A 23,043-nucleotide genomic window follows, 5' to 3' on the forward strand; every position below is an offset into this window, starting at 1 on the left:
TATCTGAATATTAACATGAATTAAATCGAACAAAAGACATTTAGATTCCGGTCGTGCAAAACGTCCTGTGTTCGAATACTCTAAAACATTATGCTAAAAATATTTAATTAAATCGGAATTGAGATTAAGATTAAGATAAAGATTAAGAATAATAATAACGACGGAAACTTTGTTGCTAGAACAAAGGTATATTAATTTATGTATCCTGCTCTGATAGTGCGCGAGAAAATAAACTGACCACTCCTAATAACTATTGATCTAATGATACTCATCTAATGAACTATTGACAACTATTGATCTAATGATACTGATCTAATGAACTATTGACAACTATTAATCTAATGATACTGATTTCATGAACTATTGATCTAATGATACTGATCTAATGAACTATTGATCTAATGATACTGATCTTATGAACTATTGATCTAATGATACTGATCTAATGAACTATTGATCTAATGATACTGATCTAATGAACTTTTGACAACTATTGATCTAATGATACTGATCTAATGAACTATTGACAACTATTGATGTAATGACACTGATCTAATGAACTATTGACAACTATTGATCTAATGATACTGATCTAACGAACTATTGAAAATTATTGATCTAATGATATTGATCTAACGAACTATTGACAACTATTGATTCAATGATACTGATCTAATGAACTATTGACAATTATTAATCTAATGATTGAGTAGTTATAGGACTCAATCTTAATGGTTTAAAGGTGTGACCTCAAATACGCTAATCAATAAGTACAGACGATAATTTAAGTAACGAAATCAGACACAAAAGCGTATACTTTCTCTGAATAAACGTACCTTTTTTTCGTTTTATTTGGATTTCCGACCCCCAAAATTTGGAGGGTAGCCGCAATCTGGGAATCATGTTTACTAATAGTTTGGTCGGGAGAGAAGTCCAAATTTAGGATCCCTTAATGTTAATTCGATTTGCTGCGTACTTCACTAGGTCTCGAGGACTTCTTAAGCGAAGTGAAAAAAATCTTGCACACAATTATAAAATTCGTTTGTCACAAATATACTTTCATGCAAAAAATAAATTTTAGTAAATATTTATTACTTTTTTGTTATTTAATTTAGTAATAATCGAGAAAATTTTTTAAATTGTAAGGTATAAATTTCTTGCATCATTATAAAGTACGTAATTTGAAATGTCAAAATACAAAATTCAACTGAAATCGGTTGTATTGTTCATGAGAAATCGAATTCTAACTATACGACTTTTTTAAATTTCGATTTTTCAAGAACTATTCGACCGATATAGTTCAAATTTTGAATTTTTCCATGTAAAATTAAACATTTTAACATGATGCAAAAATTTTATATCAGGAAATTCAAAATTTTTTGAATTATTTCTGAATAAAATTGCAAAATATAATAAATATTCACAAAAATTTATTTTTTGCATGGAATTTAACTTTGAACAAACGAATTTTATAATTGTGTGCAAAAACTTTTCAATTCGCTTAAAAAGTTCTCGAGGTTTTGTGAAATGCGCAAAAAATCAAATTAACATTAATGAGTCCAAACTTTGGTGACCAAACTATTGAGACTATATTTCCCAGATTGCGGCTACGCTTTAAGTTTTGTGGTTCAGAAATCCAAATCCGTTGAAAAAAAGGCATGATTATTCATGAAAGTACTTTTTTGTGCCTCATATCGTAACTTAAAATATCGTTCGCTTAAAATATTAGCATATTTAAGGTCACCCCCTCGAGCTATTAAGATTGAGTCCTAGAAACTGAAGATATAATCATGAGATCAAAAGATATTCAGGGTGGTCCGTTTTTATTCTGCGCATTGTACTCTAAAGTTATATTGAATTTAAAATATCTTTAAGCACTAAATTTAACACATCGGCTACTAAATTTAGCGTGCAATATAGGTTTTGATATTTTCCTGAAAATTAACACTCCAATTCTAGCTTCTCTAGAACCAAATTCAGAATAAATAAAGACGAAAAATGTTAAAAGAGTTTCGAAGATTTAAAATTCTTGAAGAAAAGAAAAATGGAATATGCAAATTGCGCTCTATTAAAATTCTTATTTCTATCTTGAAACGCAAAAAGGCCAACCTCGGTCGCAAAAAATTTATTATTTGAGTTAAGTGCTTCAAATGCATAAATTATTTAGAAAAGAACCAAGCATACAAATATTTGCATACGCAAATATGAATCCCTCAAATAAATGCCTCTAAATTAGTTGTTTAGTACAGCAATTTATAGATTTAAAAAAATCCTAAATTAGCTTTTAAACAAGCTTTCAAGTATTTTTCTGGATTCTATTTTTTTATTTTACAGAAAAATGGGTTTTTAGTTTAAGTTATTATTTTATTGTTTAAATTCTGTTTAGCTAATTTTATTTTAGAAAAGAAGAACGTACCAAATGAAATCTTCATTTGCGTAATTCAGAAAAACGTAGTATTCTAAAAGCGTTATTCATAGGTGTAAAAACGTCTGAAATCGATGACCGAATTTGTAACTTAATGATTTTGTTAAATAATTAAAATACTATTTAGATAAACTATTTTATAAATTGTTCAGAATTTAGTTTTTCTAGATTTATGTTCATAGGTGTAAAAACGTCTGAAATCGATGAATGAATTTTTAATTTAATGATTTTGCTAAATAATTAAAATGCTATTCAGATTAACTATTTTATAAATTGTTCAGAATTCAGTTTTTCTAGATTTATGTTCATAGGTGTAAAAACGTCTGAAATCGATGAACGAATTTGTAACTTAATGATTTTGTTAAATAATTAAAATGCTATTTAGATTAACTATTTTATAAATTGTTCAGAAATCCGTTTTTCAAAATTTATTTAATTAAATCATTCAGTTANAACGTCTGAAATCGATGAACGAATTTGTAATTTAATGATTTTGCTAAATAATTAAAATACTATTTAGATTAACGATTTTATAAATTGTTCAGAATTCAATTTTTCTAGATATGTATTCATAGGTGTGAAAACGTCTGAAATTGATGAGCGAATTTGTAATTTAATGATTTTGCTAAATAATTAAAATACTATTTAGATAAACGATTTTATAAATTGTTCAGAAATCAGTTTTTCAAGATTTATTTAATTAAATCATTCAGTTAGTGATTTTATAAAAAGTTAGTGGCATAATAGGCAATATAGGGATGCAATAGCTAAGTATTCTTCAGATATTTCATGACTCAGTTAAATATTCAGTTAGTTATCGATGTAGTTAGTGATTTATATATTTGATGAGTTGTAAATATTAAGTTACAGATTTATGAAAAATAATAAATGACTTAGAATAATAAAATTATAAACCATATTTTCAAAAAATTGTTTTTATCAAAAGCGCTTTTTTATTTAATTTTATACTTGCAAAAACCGCCCCGATTTCTAGTCAATCATTAAAATATCTCTTAGTGCTGTTTTAGCATTTCATAAGAATTCGAAAAACGCGTTAAGTATATATCAGGAAACAATACTAAGCATATAAAAATATTTTTTTTACGAAAATATCACAGTAAAATATTAAAATTTAGTGAACCAGTGATTAATTTAGTTTAAAATTGGAACTTATACTTGACAATGCAATCAATGAAACAAAAGTTATTCAGAATAATAGCTTTTATCTTTCTATTTTTCTTTTTTTTTCATTCACAAAAAGATTTAAATTACTTTTTTCATGCTATAAGTAATAAGCTCATACAGCATAACAAGACATTCTAAATTCCATTTCGAAACTAATGGAAAAGGGAAATGATCTGTAGCTGCAAAGATAATGAAACCTAAAAAGATATGTCTAATGAATCCTGAAACCAATTAGCAGCTGTGTTGCGTAGTTTGTAATCGAATTCCAGGGGATGGAGCGATATATCGAAGAACTCTCTCAACCGTTATTATCGCAGTGATAAACCCCACAAAGAAATTTTATTGAAAATTTCTCTTAGCATTCCATTACAATACATTTGTTTCCAAACGAATTCATTCTAATTAATCCTGAAAGTTTAATACGTTCGCAAATTAACTATATAGCTAATTTTGAATTTGCTATAGTTTGTAAACTACTTCTGTATAGTTACTAGAACTCCAACATTAAGTAGCTAATGTAAATGCATATTCTTCAGTGTTTTATTTTCTCAGTAATAAACATTATTTAAAATGATATTCATTAAGAAATTATCCCGTTAAAATTACGGTTTTGAATCGGCAGATTTGGTTGCATAAAACAGTAAAACTCATAAGTTTTTTTTACCATACGAGAACGAGATTTTTCCGAAATATTCATAAAATAAATCTCTTATCATGACATTTTTTACATTACAAGATCAAGCTCTTTCTACGTAAAAATTACGGAGAAAATCAATTATAAAAATGGATTTCTACCATAACAATAAAAATATTTCTTACAAAAAGAAATATTCTTATCTAAGAGTTACGGAAAGTATTCGTAGTCACAACGGATATTTACTATATACCAAATTTGTGAAAGAAATCTCTACTTATGAATCCTTTATGGCAGAATTGTGAATGGTGCTAGCCGGGAGCACAATTCATTCTGACCATTCATCGCTGGGATTCGAACCTGGGTCTTCTCATAAGGTGAAGCGTGCTCTATCCTCTTATCCGTAACACCTCTAGTGTTTTATTATGAGGAATAGTCTTGGAGGTTGAAATCATATTTAAGTGCAAAAAAAGTGTAAAAAGTAAGAACATGCATGGAAATTAATCGTAAAAAGATTTGAAAGAACGTAAAGTTATCGAAATGTAAACAAAACTGAATGGTAAAAAATAGAATTTGAACTGAAGTCTTTAATCCGTTTATGATTAGGGTGAAAATTTATTGCGTTGACAAAACTGCTTTAAACCGTCAAATATAGAAGGAAAGTCTAGAAAAAGTAATTATACTTTTTACATTGTTGATTAGATCTCGAGAAACTTAAAAGTTTTTACATGAATTGCCGAGTATGTTACTATACAAAATACATGACAGAATGAAAGTTTTTTATGCTATAAACATCTGCTTTAAAAACGTATCAGTGCAGAGTACGCAGAATAAAACAAGCAAGCAGTCTGAATAATTTTTTATCTGTTGATTTGATTTTTATGCATTATGATTCAATCATATGACTCAAACCATTATGATTCAATCATAATGGTTTGAGGGCTTAATTTTAAGTATGCTATTTAATTTGGGCATATGAAATTTAAAGTAAAGAAATCTGGCACAAAACGTTATTTCTTTAAATAAAAACTAGTGGGCTGTGCCCCCTGCTCGCTAACGCTCACCAACCCCCGAAAATTGCTAAGCAATCTTATATGGTTTGCTTCGCAAACCAAGCTCGTTTCGCTCGCTACAAACTTAGGTACATTGCAAATACACAAAATTCTAAGAATTCAAAACAATCATTCAAATCCATATAAAAAAATTTTTTTAAAAAAAGTACATCTTTTTAGTAAATACTAAGTCTTTAAAATAATTTTGAATTCAAATGAATGACATATAATTCGTTAAACCTATTAGAAATGTGCTATAGTATAAAATCTGAAGATAAAATTTCCAAAACTGATACCTCTTTAAAAAGGTTAAAATTTTGACTATAATTAAGTCTATTAAAAATTGAAATAAGTGAATTGCAATGGAAAAATCTGCAGAAACAAAACATTGAATTTCGGAAGAAATCTCATTTGGGGAGAATGCTCTCTCTTGTCAAAAAATACAAAATAAACTGACCTCAAATAAAACTCAAAGGACTTCGAATCAAATAACTAGGGAAACTACTACCACGTTTAATATAAAAGGAAGATTTATTAACTAAACAATAAAATTACAGCATCGCAGTTCCAAGAAACAAATCTCACACTCACTCAAAAAAACAATTTATATTCTAATTAATCACCATAGCAACCACAAAAATCTTCTCGTTACCATCTATAAATTGATATATAATAAATAAATTATTTAACAAAAAATACGATGCACATAAGCGCATAATATTTTACACTCTGGTTATTTCAGTTTCCGTTTTTAAAAACGCTATATGTTGAACCACCTCAACTAGATTTTACATGTGACATTTTTAGCGGCAATCATTGGTCGATTTTCTAGCGTTGCCATTCGGGGAGTTGTTATGAGGCTTTTTTGTCACCGTGTAAGAGAAATATATATATAGATGGTTCTTTTGCGACGTTTTCGTATTCTTAACTTTCAAATACACTCTGTATAAAATTTTAGTGTATTGTTTCAACTATTGTTGGTATTGAGATAAACTGAAATTTTGACAGTGCGTGTAGTCACTTTTCTATTAACTTTTTCACTGTTAGTGTTTTATTTATTTAGTTATTTATTTTGTTTACTGAAAATGCATTTTTCACAAGCATTAGAATCAATATAATGGCAACTTTGCAACGAAAAAAATTAAAAAAACAAGCATTAAATACTATATTGGCACTAACTCTTTCGAAAAAATTTACTATTTTGTCAATTTATATAATTTTAACATAATAAAGCAGTTCTGTACTTAAAATTGCATTCAATTTACCTAAACCCCAAAAAGGATGGCAACTATACACCGTATTTTTTTAAAGTGATGCAAGCATATATGGCAACGTTACTTTTAAAAAGTAACGAGTAAAAGTACAAGTATTTTTAAAAAAAGTAACGAGTAAAAAGTAAAAAGTTCTTATTTTAAAAATTAACGAGTAAAAAGTACTAGTAAATGTACAAGTACTGAACAAAAAAAGTAACGATTTAAAAGTACATTTCTAGGAACTCGAAAATTCAAAGTAACCTAAAAGCTTATTTAATAATATTCTTATGTTCTTTAATGTTTTTGCAAAATTGTTGTTATTTATTTAATTATTTTTAAAGTTATGGACATTAATTTATTTTTAAATTCGGAAGAATTTTATAATATTATCGTTTAATATAATTTTAATATCAAACTTTTTATGGATTTGCACGAAAATGAAATTTTATCTATTGATTTTAATTTTTTGTTTATTATTTTTATTTATTTTAATTACCATTGATTTAAAATTGCTTTACTCTATATAAACGCGTTTTAAAAGCACAAACATAAGCAAAGCAAACACGGGGTTTCAGATAGCTTTGTGATCTTTGAGTTAGTAAAAAATAATTGAATGTGCAGTATAAGGTGAAACAGAACAGTCTACAGTTTTATTTGTAACAATAGCTAATGCGGAAGTCATGCGAGAAAATAATTTTCCGAACATTTCTGACTAACGGAATAATTAAAATTTGTAAGCGAATTTTAGTATCAGCGGCTAAATTAATACCTGCGAGTTTTCAAGAGTTAAAATAGTAATTATAATAGTTTTCAATAGCACAAGTAGTTCTGAAGTTCTTAGAGATTTGACTGGGCGTTGTTTGACAAGGTCGGGCATAAACATAATTTTAGTAAAAAATTTACTAGGTACAAATATATTTAGTAAAAGATGTATTAAGACAAAAATGTATTATTAGTGAGTTCAAAAAGAAAATTGAAAAACGTAATAACAAAATCCAAAATTTTTTATTTTAAATTTTTTAAATAAATGTATAAAACTCGAAAAGGAATGAAAATAACTTGCTAATTGATATTTTTATTCATTTTGCAAAAGAATTGCATTTTGAAAGTGGTGTCACTGAGTCTGCTGCGAGAATTTCTCAGCACGTGTTTCCACGCTAATAAGCGCTCCACGGGAGGTCAAGGTATTTAAACACGAAGTTAGCTGTGAATGTATATATATTGCACACTAATTTTATAAATTAAAAAAGCATAAATAAATTTTAAAAAAATGTTTATTTTTTTTATTTTATTTTTTTAGAAAGCTTACCGAGTTTTAGAAAAAAGTAACGATTTCATTCGACATTTCCGTTACAAATACTTGTACTTTTTCCCTAAAAAAGTAACGAAAGTACAAGTAAAAGTACTAAATTTAAAAAGTAACGAAGTACAAGTAAAAGTACGTAATTTTTACTTGTACCGGTGGTACAAGTAACGAAAGTAAAAGTACTGCCATATATGGATGCAAGGCATAGTCGCAGTTTGGAAAATATGACCCAAATAGTAAAAGCAGAAACCCGTAATGTTAATTTCCCGTTTTGAGTATTTCGCTTGCACGTATTTTACGTTTGCGAATTTTTGCCCGAGAACATTTTAAGCAATTTTTGTAACCTATTAAAAAATAATCTATTTAATCATTTAAAATATCCCTTCATCCTTTTTATTAAATTGAATTAAAGTATATAAATATTAATTGAAGTAGTTTAAAATCTTGGTGTTATAATTTAAGTTATAATTTAAAATCTAAATACATTGTATGGCCACACTTTCAAATTTTTAATGAAAACGTTTTCCGTAAAAACTACTACAGTGTTATATGTAGCCAATAAGATGTTTCAGTGTATAGTACTTTCTTTTCAAGTAGTAATTCTTAAAATATTTAAACTACCTATTTGAAATTATTATTAACATATAGTTTTAAGTAAAAATGGAAAAAGGGTGGCTTATCACTGAAACTCGTAGTCATTTCAAACTTTGGAAGAGAATACTAACGTAACGTATACGATAACGTTGACGATTCTTTTATTTTACATTACATTTTATTTTATTTTAAAAAAAAACCTTTTAATTAATATTTGAACATTTCTCAGGAAAATTTAAATTGGTTTTTATAGCTTTCATTATGTCCGTTTTTTTGCAACCAATTCTTCATTCCTGAATTATAATTAAAAAAACGCATCATTTTGGTTATGTAAGCCACCAGAGCGTTTAAAAACCGAGCATAACGTTACAAAAATATTTCAAACGCATTTGGGAGTAAAAAGTTTGAAGGACACATATTAAAAATTCACACACACAAAAAAAAGCATTGTTTATGCTGCAGTTTTGCTTTTCAAAAGATAGTAAGATGGTTCTTTTTTAGTTTTTAGTAAGAATGCTCTATATACTTTAAAGTAAAATTTATGGTGATTTAATAAGTACACTGTAAAACATTTAGCGCATTTCAACGCCGAGAAATCATGGCTTTTACACCAAAATGAAGCAGTATACGAAACTCGTGAATCTAGGTGCTTTACTGCATCAAAAATGTTCTTTTAAACACCTTGGTGTAAATTAGCTGTCCTAATTCTGTTATTCAATAACTCTAAAATTTATAGTTGATATGATATACGATACGCATAGTAGTAAGAGAAATTATTTTTATGATGCAATATGGAGTAAGAATCAATATTTTATGATGCATCTATCAAATTTTTTTTTAAAAATAAAATTAGTATAACAATCAAACATACTCACAAAAATGGATGGAATATTAATATGAATTCGTATTAGGCTTAAAAAAAACGGAAGCGAATGGAAATGTAATGTCTTAAAATTATTTAATACTATTAACAGATTTTTGTCAAACTTCTTATGAGAGCGTAATTATCTTTAATTTTTCACTAAAACCAATCATGTCTTTTATAATAGTAATTTTCTGTGAACTGTTCTACACTATGGAAGGTGAAATCAAGCTCTCATTTTCTCTGCTCGGTGTTAAACTAAAATATTTTATCATCTGACGAATCGTGGTCACTACTATTGGCGAAAATAAATCATGAATGAAGTATATGACTCTGATTTTAGTTTAAACTTTCTCACTTATTGGTGCTAATAAATAATTACACTATCTAAAGTGTGTATGAATGCTCAATTCGGTATTGAGTAGAAATAGAACACAATTTTTTGAATTTTTCAACAACAAATTCAGGTAGGTACTACACCACAGTTTTTAAAATGCAATATAATTAGCTTCAGCTGGGTAATATGAAACCAACTGCGTTAGTTAAGATACGCGCTTATTCTAAAGATAATTGCGTGCAAAAAAAAATTTAATAATTAATTATTATTTTAATTATATTAATAATATATATTATATAATATTTAATTATTATTATATTATATTATTCAATATTTAATTAAAATTATATCATATTATATCATATTGTATTATATTATATTATATTATATTGTATTATATTATATTGTATTGTATTGTGTTGTGTTGTGTTGTGTTGTGTTGTGTTGCGTTGTATTGTATTGTATTATATTATATTAATATTATATTAATTTTTTTAATGTTGTTGTTGTGACTTATCCTTCAAATGCCCGAAGAAGTCAGACAAGGTCCATCAGACCTTTGACCCTAAGAAAATTGAAATCCACAAGGGGGGATGAGTATATGTCCTCTCTGGAAAGTCCCAAACAGTCCAGGATGTGTTCGGGAGAAGCCTGCTCAGTTTGACCTTTGGAGCAGATCTCGAAGATTCTCCTGCTTTCGAAAAACTTCGAATTATTTTAATAATTATATTAAATTAATTTTTTTTTTACATTTACACAAATAGTTGATCTTGCCTTTTTTATGTTTGAAGATTTTAAAACTGAAATTTGTTTTGTTCCTAAAGCTGTATACTGTTTTTAATTGACGTTTTTAGTCAATTGTTTGTCGCTGTGTGCAAGTTTAAAAGCGTTATATATAAGGAAAGATCGCGAAAATGTTGTAACAAATTACTAGGCGAGTTAGAGCTTATCATCAGGATTAAAATTGTATGGGAACCCATGCCCGGAAGTATCGTGTGACTTCTGATTTGGTTGGAATCACAAGAAGAAACAATTCTAACTAGGAAATTGCCACTAACTGCGTATAACGATATTTCTGGGTTTAATGAGCTTTAATTCTTCAAGAAGTTTATCGCAACATTTACGTGTTCCCTTGTTATGTATAACTATTTTAAATCTGTACATTAGGGCATGAAATAGAATAAAATGTAATTTTAAAAAAATCTGGAGCTAGGAGAGAGGGAAATCGATAGCACATTTAAAATCAGTGATACCAAAGTATGTAAGATCTGTTAAAATATCTAATGCAAAAAAAAAAAAATGTTCCTCAGAATAGTTCTTTTTTCATGGATATTCTTCTCAAGTTATATAATTGTGTACAAAAGCGCTTAGTTCTTTGGCGGCATACATAAGAAGTAAAATTTACTTGACCACTTGGTGACCACTTTCACGACGAAATGATTTAAATTATATTTTCCAGATTCTGGTTACGCCCTATTTTTATAGTCTAAAATCCAAATCCATGGCAAAATAGGCATATTAATTCAGGAAAACTACATTTTTGCATCGGATTCCGTAACTTGACAGATTATTAGTTAGCATTTATTAATTTGTAAATTTAAGATTAATACTTTAGACTATTAAGCTGAACACTTAGCACGTAAACTTTTGATTATAAGAACGACGTAAATTTGTCCCCATCTTTCTTCATTCTCGGCTATCGCAGTTTTTCTAGTTTGGTTTTTCGCTTTTATTATCCATCGGCAAAATGGGTCTTCGTTTGGATCTGATGGCGTTCACACACTTTTCAACTGTGTTCAAGGGTAACAGTATAAACAGCGCGCATGCGTCGTCATTGCATGTACACTGTGGTGACTGCTGCTGGTTTTCTTTTTATGTAATCTTGTAATCTAGTAATAAGTATTTGTTGTAATCTTTTTTATTATTAACGTATAATTACTGGCTTGATTGAACTGGAATGATTGTATAAGAAAAATTACTGGATTGATTGTATAATTACTGGATTGATCACTACTCGGTGATTTCAATATAAATCTGAATGCTGAGGAAGGAACAGTATTTTGTGACGTCTTGAAACGCGTACATAGGCTGGATTTGAAAACCAATTCGACGACAAACATCAATTGAGAACCCATGATTTGAAATGTTGTAGCGTTTAACGGAGTTAATCCAGAAAGAAAAACATTTGAACAATGGGTAACCAGTGATCACAATAAGACGTTCAGAACTTTTTTTTAAATTATTATTATTTTATTTTTAATCAGAATTGTAAATAACGAAGAAGAAAGTTATAGTTTTGCTATTGAAACGTGTTTTTATTCAACTAAATAATTTAAAATTGACGGTAATTGAAATTAATTATTAATTATTTAATTAATAATAATTACAAAATAATAAATAATTTTTCATCTTTTAATTTTTTCCCTTTTTTCGTTGACAATTTCACGTCTGATGTTACAAATAGATTTTTTTTCTCATTTACAACTAACGAGTCTTGAGAATGGGCGAATATTTTTGATCTCTTTAAACATTTCGACTTTCAATACCATCTTCCTAATTTTGAAGCCAATGAATTATAAAGTATATCTTTTCGTTCAGTTCCGTGGGATTGTTCATTTAAGAATTTAAAATAATTTAATAATTGTTTAATATTTTGGAAATTAGCTAGCATGTCATACGGAATTTCTGAGGAAATATTTTTAATACTTTTTGTTATTTATAAATAAACGGTAATTTTTTTAAAAAGATATACGCTATAACGAAACTAAAATTTAAATGAAATGCCAAAGGAAAGTAAATATATAAATACAATTGTTAGGTATAAAAAACATTTTGATACATAAAAATTTTATTAAACATAAATTTTATTAAAATTTAGTTCAAATTTAGAACAACAAAAATAAAAAAAAATAAATCTTCATAAATTCTTTAAAAAACTGAATGTATAAAATCTCGAAACAAAAAATTAACTGAAAAAATCTGGTAATTTAATAATAGGAAACATAATAATTATTTCACATTTATTTTGATTTTTTTTCATAAAAAGTAAGGAAACAAAAAATGCTTTTAAAAGGCATATTTTGCATTACTTAAAAAAGCGTCAAAATAAAGCTTTAAATAAAAATCTATTTCTTTTCATCTTAAAATCTCTTAAATCATTGGGTGGAAATTAAACGTGAAGAAAAAATAAGTCAAATTATTGCGAAGTATCGAATTTGCTAATGGAAGTAGATATTGAATTTCAGTCTACTTAAAAATTTTTTCCGCTTGTTTCTGTTATCTCTCGAGAATTTGCATTTAAAAACCGAGAAAAAATAAAATAATAAAAAGCTTAAATATTTACGGAAGACTGAATGAGAAATCTTTCTTTAAAAAGCTTTTAATTCCTTTAAAAATGCTTTCATCAAAACAAAATTTAATCAGTTAATTGCTATCTTTTCTAATTCAAAAATTGTTTTAGGTTTTAACGCGAATGGGAGCGCTGTAGCGGAAACGTATTCTTAGGTAATACAAAATATTTTTTATGTGTTTGGATAAATGCATTTTAAAATAAAATAAATAGTAAGTTATTTTTTAGACATTTTTGAAAAACGTAACACCATTCAGTGTTGCGTTAACTTTAAAGTCTACTTTTCATGCTTTTACCTAAATTCTAAGTTTACTTTTGGCATTTTTAGTTAACTTTTAAGTTTACTTATTACGTTTTTAGTTAACGTTTAAGTTTACTTTAGACGTTTTAAGTTTAATTTCGACGTCTTTATCTAACTTTTAGGTTTTCTTTCGACGTTTTTAGCTTACTAATTTATTAGCTATCTACTAAATAACTAACTACTGATTAACTAATTACGTTTTTTTTAAACTTTTGTTCAATTAAAAGTTGTTTTTTTTAAGCTAACTGAAAATGTATTTTGTTAACTTTATAGTTTCCAGTTCATAGTTAACTTAATCAGTCAATTGCAATATTTTTTAATTCGAAAATTGTTTTAGGTTTCAACACGAATGGAATCGCTGTAGCGGAAACGTATTCTTAGGTAATACAAAATATTTTTTGTGTGTTTGGATAAATGCATTTTAAAATAAATTAAATAGTAAGCTATTTTTTTGGCATTTTTGAAAAACGTAATACCATTCAGTGTTGCGTTAACTTTAAAGTCTACTTTTGATGCTTTTACCTAAATTCTAAGTTTACTTTTGACATTTTTATTTAACTTTTAAGTTTACTTTTTACGTTTTTAGTTAACGCTTAAGTTTACCTTAGACGTTTTAAGTTTAATTTTGACGTTCTTATCTAACTTTTATGTTTTCTTTTGACATTTTTAGCTTACTAATTTATTAACTATTTACTAAATAACTAACTACTAATAACCTAATTACTAATTTAATGAATTGCTGAAATTAATCAGTCAACTGTAATATATTCTAATTCGAAAATTGTTTTAGGTTTTATCACCAATGGAAGCACCGTAGTGGAAAGATATTCTTAAGTAACGCAAAATAATTTGTTTTTGAAGTGTTAGGATAAATTCATTTTAAAATAAAATAAATAGTATGTTATTTTTCGACGTTTTTGAAAAGCGCAATATGATTCAGCTATTTTTTAATTTTTAAGTATGTTAACTTTGACTCATTTAGCTAACTTCTAAGCTTACTTTTGATGATTTTAGCTAACTCATTTACTAACATAATTACTACCAATTAAATAATGATCAATTAACTGATATTACTAACTTAATTCACTTCAATTTTAATAGTCAACTTTTAAATTTCTTTTTTTTACTATTCGTTGACTTTTAACTTAACTTAATAAATAAATTTCTAAATTTAATCCTCTAATTGCTATCTCTTTTAATTCAAAAATTGTTTTTGGCTTTTATCACAAATGGAAGTGTTGTAGCGGAAACATATTCTTAGGTAACATAATTTTTTTTCGATGTTTAAGGATAAATGCATTTTAAAATAAAATAAATAGTATGTTATTTTTCGACATTTTCGAAAATCGCTATACCATTTAGTGTTTTCTTATCTTTTAAGTTTAATTTTCATTCTTTTAGCTCACTAATTTACTAACTACTAGTTAACTAATTACTAACTTAATTTATTTCAATTTTAATTGCCAACTTTTAAGTTTCTTTGCATTACTATTTGCCGACCTTTAAATTACCTTTTAACGTCGTAAATTTTCAACTTTTTTCAGTTAATAGTTATTTTTTTAAAAATTTACTTAAAATGTAATTTGTTGATTTTAGTTTCCACTTAATAGTTATCTTAATGAAATGCTATTATTAATCAATTAATTGCACTGTTTTCTAATTCTAATTTTTTTTTAGGTTTTATAGCAAATTTAAGTGCTAATTATGAGCATTTTCGTTGTAATGGAATTTTTTTTAAGTCTAAGAATAAATGCATTTTGTATTAAAATAAATAATTTTTTTGGCGTTTTTGAAACATACAGTAAAAATAAATTAATTTTTAACGTTAAAGTTTATTTAAAGCGTTAATTTTATTGTTAATTGTTTGTTGTTAATTTTTGTTCTCTGTTCATTGTTAAAATTTAATACATATCATTTATCTGAATGAAATAAAATTTATTTTTGGTGTGTATAATAATTGTATGCATAAATTGGAAAAGCTCTCAAAAACCGTAATAGTGCAAATATTTAGTTTATCATTACCTTGTCATCATATTTAATGTTATGAATTAAACGTATTATTATTCCAATTACAGAATATTTATGCATTACACTTATTATTTTTCCAGACATGCATAAATTCCATATACATATACGTTAGTTGTAGATATTTACCATTTACTTAAATACTGTACTTCTGTTTTGAAGTTATGCATACTACTGTTATGCATTATACATAAATTTTCCCAGTCATAATTGTTTAGTACATTTTTTTTTATCTATTTAGATTTGTATAGTATAATTATGTATTATACTTAATATTATTTGAATTATATATACTGTTGTTGATTCTAATGACAATGGGAGAAATCAAGATTACCAGTCATTACCTTTGTGAATTAGAACAGGAAGATTCGCCTTTCGTTTGACAAGAGAGCACCGCAGGGCTGAAAGTTGTCTCAGCTAAAAGCCCACTGAATAGAGGGCAGCATCAGTCATTCGAGAGGCAATATCCGCAATTTAGATATAAATCTATATACGAAGAAAATTTTCTCCAGATCCCTGTACATATGGTATTGCTCAGCGACCGATCACAAGACATTCGATTTTACAGATTTTATGAACACTTATGTCGCCTGGATCAGAGTCAATACCTCCTAGAAGAAAGAGGATCTAAGCAAGAATAATTTAGTAATCCGACTTAACGAACATAAACTGCGTAGTAGATAAAAGAAAAAAAATACGAAAGATGTTTCTAATTTCGGAGAACTAAGCTGCGCAGTGGGGAAATTACGAAATATGTCTTTACGTTTGGACTACTCAGGAATCGAATTTCCTGTTCATAGTAACTCGTGCTGAGGCCTTCTCTCTTCTAGAAAGTATTGCCTGAGTCCGATTATGTCCACAATTAAGTACCTGGGCCTCAATTATGCATAGTAAAATAAATTATTATACTAATATTTTTCAGTGATGTATAGTTTAGTAAAGAAACAGACTTTAATAGTCCTATACCATTGGAATGACAAATATTATATGTATATATTTTTTTTCATCTCAAAAACTGAATATTCTTTTTTTTTTTAAGTCATGAAATATACTAAAAGGAAAATGATATTTATTTGACAAATTATTCCCGTTGAAATATCCCTTTTACTTTTCACGAGTCATTTATACTCGAACAGATGCTTCTTTTTGAATCCGTTCTCACATATTACGAAAAAGCAAAAAAAGAAAAGAAACATGCGAAGCAGAAAGAAAAACAAATGTGATATTGATAGTCTTGACACCTTAAAAAAATACATTCTTCGAAGAAAAAAAAACTGAACTTCGAAGCGTTCCTATTTATTTTGTTCCATTGCGAATTCGAGATAAGAAAAAAGTTCTTTCAACAAACAGACTAATAGATGACCGTTTTGTGTAGGCGTCAACATTGATTTTAAAGAGCCCATTGCAATTATAGAGCTATTTCAGCAACGTAACAAAGAGGCTGTAAGCTACTTCATGTGTTGTATATTTTTAGATTTCATACTTTATAATAACTCTTTTTTTAATTCATGACATAGTATGCATTTTTCGAATTCATATTAGGTATAAAATAAATAATAAACACAACACAGTTTGTAAAACAACATACAAATTTGAATTTATCAACTTAGTACTATGTTTTCTTTGAATTTGTGCCAAATATAAAGTAAACAATATAAAAATTGAGGTTTATAGGATAATATGCATATTATTGAAATTCACTGATTATATATTAAACTTTTTTTAGAATTCATTTCAGATGAAAAAAAAGGCATACATATTAGACTTTACAAAACAATATTCAGATTAAGAATGTAGAATTCAATAGCTAAGTAGCATTTTTTTTAATTCGTGTTAATATGAAGTAAATAATACTCAAATTTAGGTTTTTAGGACAACAGATTAGGACTTTCCAATAAACTGCTTATATGACATATCTTTTGAGTAATAATGTAATTTTTTCAAATAATTTTTTATTATTTTCAAATATAAAGTATACGATATAAACATTAGAATTTTTTTTTTTAAATTCTCATTTGGGATGAAGAATTCACCATCTGCATTACATTTTTATTGAATTCCCGTCCAGTAAACGATATTAACATTATGATTCATAGGATATTATACATATTAGAGATTTAAAATGCACCACTTGTTTAATTAATATTTTTGAAACTGTTTGCAAGTAAGGGATAAAGAATTACCAGTCTCCATTACCCTTTCTTTGAATTCGAGTCAAAAATGAAGTAAGTAACATATACAACTCAGTATTCAGAATACAGTATTAGAATTGACCACTTTCATGACATTATTTTTAAGTCCACATCAAATATAAAATAAAAAATATATACATTAGAATTATTAATAAATAGATTAGGAAAATATATATATATTAGANTATGTATATATATATATCGGGACCATAACTCCCAGATTGCGGTTGCGCTTCAATTTTCAGTTATCAGGTTCAGGTATCCAGATCCGTTCGAAAAAAGGGATATTAATTTAGCGAGAGAACGTTCTTACATCTGATTTCGTAACATAAAATATCGTCTGAACTAATTAATTAACATAATTAAGGTCATTCTCGGGAAACATTATGTTTTGAGTCCTAGTGCGTGAAAATCCTATCATTAGATCAGAAGAAGTGATTGCGTTTATGATTTTTGATTAATTATATAATAAATTCCTTGATTAGCTTTAAAAAACTGTCCTTTATTACGCTTTAAGGAAAAATTAATTTTTAATTTAAATATCTAAAACTTTTTCACTGCTAAATTTGAATTAATTTTTACCCATTCTGTTATTGGACGAAAAAGATTTATTCTGTGTTTTTCTTTTATTAGTTTATTTCTTTATATCTCGTGTGAATTTTTATTTCTCCGTAATTATAAAATTGGCAAGCCTATTCAATGAACTTTTAATTAGGCCTTTAATTAACGCAGCATACTAGTGAATCTTTTTAAAAGATTAAATTTTTCAAAATATAAACTCAAATTTGAAACTTAATTTAAAATAAAATTAAAAAAAAAAAACAGAACGTTAAAGAAGCAAACATCGTAAAAATAAATTCAATCATTACAGATTTCTATTGAGTTCGTATTCCTAAACACTTTTAATTTATTACAAATATAAAAGTTGAAATTTTACATAATTGTATTTTTTTAATCAAATCTAAAGTCATCTTTCTTAAAAGAAAAATTGAAAAAGTTTAAAATGAAACCAGATCTTAGTTAAAATGGAGACCTTTTCAAACCGGTACAGAAAAAACTTTTTTTGCAAATAAATGATTGAGTGAATAAGAATTTTCTCCATTACGTAGAGAGTATAATTACACAAGTTGGATAAAAAATACGAATTTAAGTTCAGTTTTTCAACTAAGGTCTAGACTTTACTAATGATTTTTTTCCCTGTTTTAAAAATCAATTTTGTTTAAAGACACCAATTTTACAAATTTTGTTTGAGCATACTGCGTTCTTTGAATGCTTTATGTAAGTAATTGAATATCTAAATTTCTTTTAAGTCGCAAGGTAATGGTTTTAGTTTCAAAAGTTAATATAAAGCCTTGCATCTTTTAAACTTTCTGAAATACTTTTTTTTAAGAAATAATGAATGTAATGGGCTTAAATGGAGTTTTTTTTTTAAATTTAAAAGATCGGTTTCAAACGAAAACACGCACATCAAAAATAAATTGAAATCCAAGCTTACCGAATCCATAAAGTTATTATGTAAAATATAAACTAATGTAGACTATGAATATTTTTAAAAAACATATACACAGTAAAAACATATGTACAGCGACTCAGGAGAGAAAGAGCTTTTGCCTTACAAAGAGGTGACCCGGGTTCGAATCACAGTGATGGCTGGTCGATAAGAATTCCACACGCAGCTCGCACCGACCACAGAGCTGACGTAAAATATCTTTAATGGTAGACGGATCATGGGTTAGAGTCCCCTTGTCGTTAGACTGACCGTGGGAGGTTTCCCTCCTCAATGCTACGGTGTTGAATATTAGTAGTCGTAAGCCCAAAATTGGGTCGGCTGTTTAACGAAGCTTATAAAATAAACTATGTATATATAATACAAACTATGACGGCTATGAACATTGAGAACTCGATTCCAATGACGTGAACAGGGTTCGAATCACAGCGATGGCAGGCTGATTCGAGTATCACTTCCGGCTAGTACCAACCACAGTGTCCTTGTAAAATATCTTCAGTGGTAGGCGGATCATGAGTTCGATTCCCCTTGCCATCGAACTAACAGTTATGGTAGTCTAAGAGGCTTTTCTGTTTCTGTAACACCAAATGCGGATCAAAAAGTCACCCAAGAAGACTTTTGTCCCAATACTTGACCCAGGGATTCTTTTGCCTTCTGGGCTCAAATTTTGAACCCTAGGCTATTGAAAATTGAAGGCTACGGAATTGAACACCGAGAGTCATGAAGCAAAGTAAAGAGAAGTTCAGAATCAAAGATCGATAGGGAACCAAAAAGCAGCGAGTTCGTTAACGATTTGGAACTTATCGTTTAAAGGGACCTTTTTTGTCACCCAAAAAGACGTCCCTGCAAATGATAACCTTCAAGTAGTCGCACAAACAGACATTGAATGCCGGAATGAGATCAAATCTATGGATATTTAACAACGCATCCCGATATTTTTCTAATTAAAATAATTTATATTTTGCATTGCTTAATATTTTCGCTATTCAAACAAAATTTATCAATACTGACACTAGCATCAAATTCAATAATTATAATTAAGCATAAAATTCCCCTTATTAAAATACATTATCGATAATGTTCAAGATATAATCGTATTCCATGATTATAATTATCAATAATGATTGTTATGGTAGCGGACTTGTTATGTATTTTTATCGCTAATGATCGAGAGATCGTCATATTTGATACAGCCATGTGCATTATCGATAACCGGTTACTCGTGTAACTCAGAAACTGAGGGTATTGCTCCTACTGGTTTTTTATTTTATATATTTTTTAATAAACGGTATTGAAAATCTGACCCAAATTTGAATAACATGCGACTCCGAAGCCCTTAGAACACGAACCTGAAGACAAAGGAACTCCTGGATTAAGCATTGCAACATACTGGCCTTCATAGAAGACTTTTTGATCTAACTCTCCCTCATACGCACAAAAACCACGAAAACCTCTTACGGTTAACCCAGTATCCTGGAGATTTTAGACATTAAGGTATCTACCACTGATGATATTTTACGTCGCCATTGCGGTTGGTGCCAGCAGGGTGCAAAATTCGTATTGACTAATCATAGCGTGGATTCGAATCTGGATCACCTCTTTAGGAGGCAAATGCTTTAACTCCATAGGCACCATGACTCATTTCCCCATGTTGTCGAGCTTCGCTTCATGGTCCTAAAAACGATAGGTATAATTAATTTTTACTCTTAAAAATTGCATTTAAAATGCAAAGGCATACCTTGTGTTTAGAGCTAGGATGCCAAATGCAATCAAAAGTATTTCGAATAGGAAAATGGTGAGTGTGTCTAAAATGGCAAACAGGCCAGCACCAGTAACTAACTTCAAAAATTTAGCACTGCTAAGGCACTGCTAGGATACCAAATGCAACCAGAGCGATTTCGAATAGCGAAGTGGTGAGTGTGTTCAAAAGGACTAACTGGTCGTCACCAGTAGCTTACTTTTAAAATTTAGCACTATTAGGATATCAAATAAAACCAGAACGATTTCGAATGGCGAAAAATTGAGTGTGTCCAAAAGGACTAACTGGCCTGCACCAGTAGCTTACTTTAAAAATTTAGCACTGTTAGGATACCAAATGCAACCAGAACGATTTCGAATAACGAAGTAGTGAGTGTGTCCAAAAGGACTAACTGGCCAGCACCAGCAGCTTACTTTAAAAATTTAGCACTATTAGGATATCAAATAGAACCAGAACGATTTCGAATAGCGAAAAATTGAGTGCGTCCAAAAGGACTAACTGGCCAGTACCAGTAGCTTACTTTAAAAATTTAGCACTGTTAGGATACCAAATGCAACCAGAACAATTTCGAACAGCGAAGTAGTGAGTGCGTCCAAAAGGACTAACTGGCCAGCACCAGTAGCTTACTTTTAAAATTTAGCACTATTAGGATATCAAATAAAACCAGAACGATTTCGAATAGCGAAAAATTGAGTGTGTCCAAAAGGACTAACTGGCCAGTACCAGTAGCTTACTTTAAAAATTTAGCACTGTTAGGATACCAAATGCAACCAGAACGATTTCGAATAGTGAAGTAGTGAGTGTGTCCAAAAGGATTAACTGGCCAGCACCAGTAGCTTACTTTTAAAATTTAGCACTATTAGAATATCGAATAAAACCAGAACGATTTCGAATAGCGAAAAATTGAGTGTGTCCAAAAAGACTAACTGGCCAGTACTAGTAGCTTACTTTAAAAATTTAGCACTGTTAGGATACCAATTGCAACCAGAACGATTTCGAATAGGGAAATGGTAAGTGTGTCTAAAAGGACTAACTGGCCAACACCAGTAGCTAACTTTAAAAATCTAGCAATGTATTTTTCTTCTAATATTACATTTATGAACTAAAAATAAATATGATTAGTTAAAAATTAATAAATTATTGATTATTTTCAGTTAATTATTATCAATTAAGTTGTTTCAATAAATACAACGAGATTTCGAACGTGATTTTAACACATTTTTTTACTTTTTTTGTTGGTATGAAAAACTAATGAATTCTAAACAAATGCTCGCCGTTTCACAATATGTTTAATATTTATCATTTTGGAATAATATTATACATAAAGTCGAACTAAATCGAAAGAATAAGAAAGCGGGGAAAATTAGCTTTTGTAAAGCTATTTTATCCCAAAAAGACTTTGTCACAAAGTCTAACAAATTGAGTTCTTCCGCTTCTTTTAACAAAATAAATGCATCCCAACATGATAAGAAATCGTTTGATTCTAATAAAATTCTTTTCAACTGCGACTAAAACATCGTTGCCATATAGGATGAAGTAACTCGAGAGTTTTATTTCGGAAATTACCTCCGTTGCCTCGTCCGTACGTAAGCAGACCCGTCTCCCAAAAGACAATTTTCATCCTGTACCGAGGGAGTTGTAGAAATAGCCAAATGTCTCAAAAGGGATTAGGCGAAATGATGAAAAGAAGAAATGCGAAAAACGAAATAGAAATTGATGAGAAACAAAAATATCCCTTGTTGACTGATGGCAGCTAGGAGTAAAGCCTCCGCATTATTTTTCTTACATTTTCTAGATCAGCTTTGATGTTGGGAATTTTTAGTAAACTGAGAAAATGGCAATGCTCATAGATATAAGAATAGAAATGTAGTTTTTCAATCAATTGATTTCGTTTCAAATCTCTATGGAGTAGATGCTGCTCCATAAATTTTGAATTTGGGGCTAGACATTGAATTTTGAAATTTTTGTTTATATATTACTTTATGAATAAATGAAAAGTTGCTTGCGAAATTTGATAAGATTGAAATATATAATGTAATAAAAATTTCTGTATTGTGTTTAAAAATATTATGTATAATCAATGTATTATGTTTAACCAATCGGAAATAGAAGTTTACATCAAAACGAATTAATAATATTTTTAATAGATTGAAGCTGAAATTTTCAGATTTTAAAGACATCATCAGAGCTATGGAGTCACAGTCATAGTCAAAGAAAATTTCGCCGAAACTGGAGTCTAAAAAAATTTGACTGGCTTTTGCA

The sequence above is a fragment of the Parasteatoda tepidariorum genome, chromosome 10 (assembly GCF_043381705.1).
Source record: "Parasteatoda tepidariorum isolate YZ-2023 chromosome 10, CAS_Ptep_4.0, whole genome shotgun sequence".
NCBI classification, from domain to species: domain Eukaryota; kingdom Metazoa; phylum Arthropoda; class Arachnida; order Araneae; family Theridiidae; genus Parasteatoda; species Parasteatoda tepidariorum.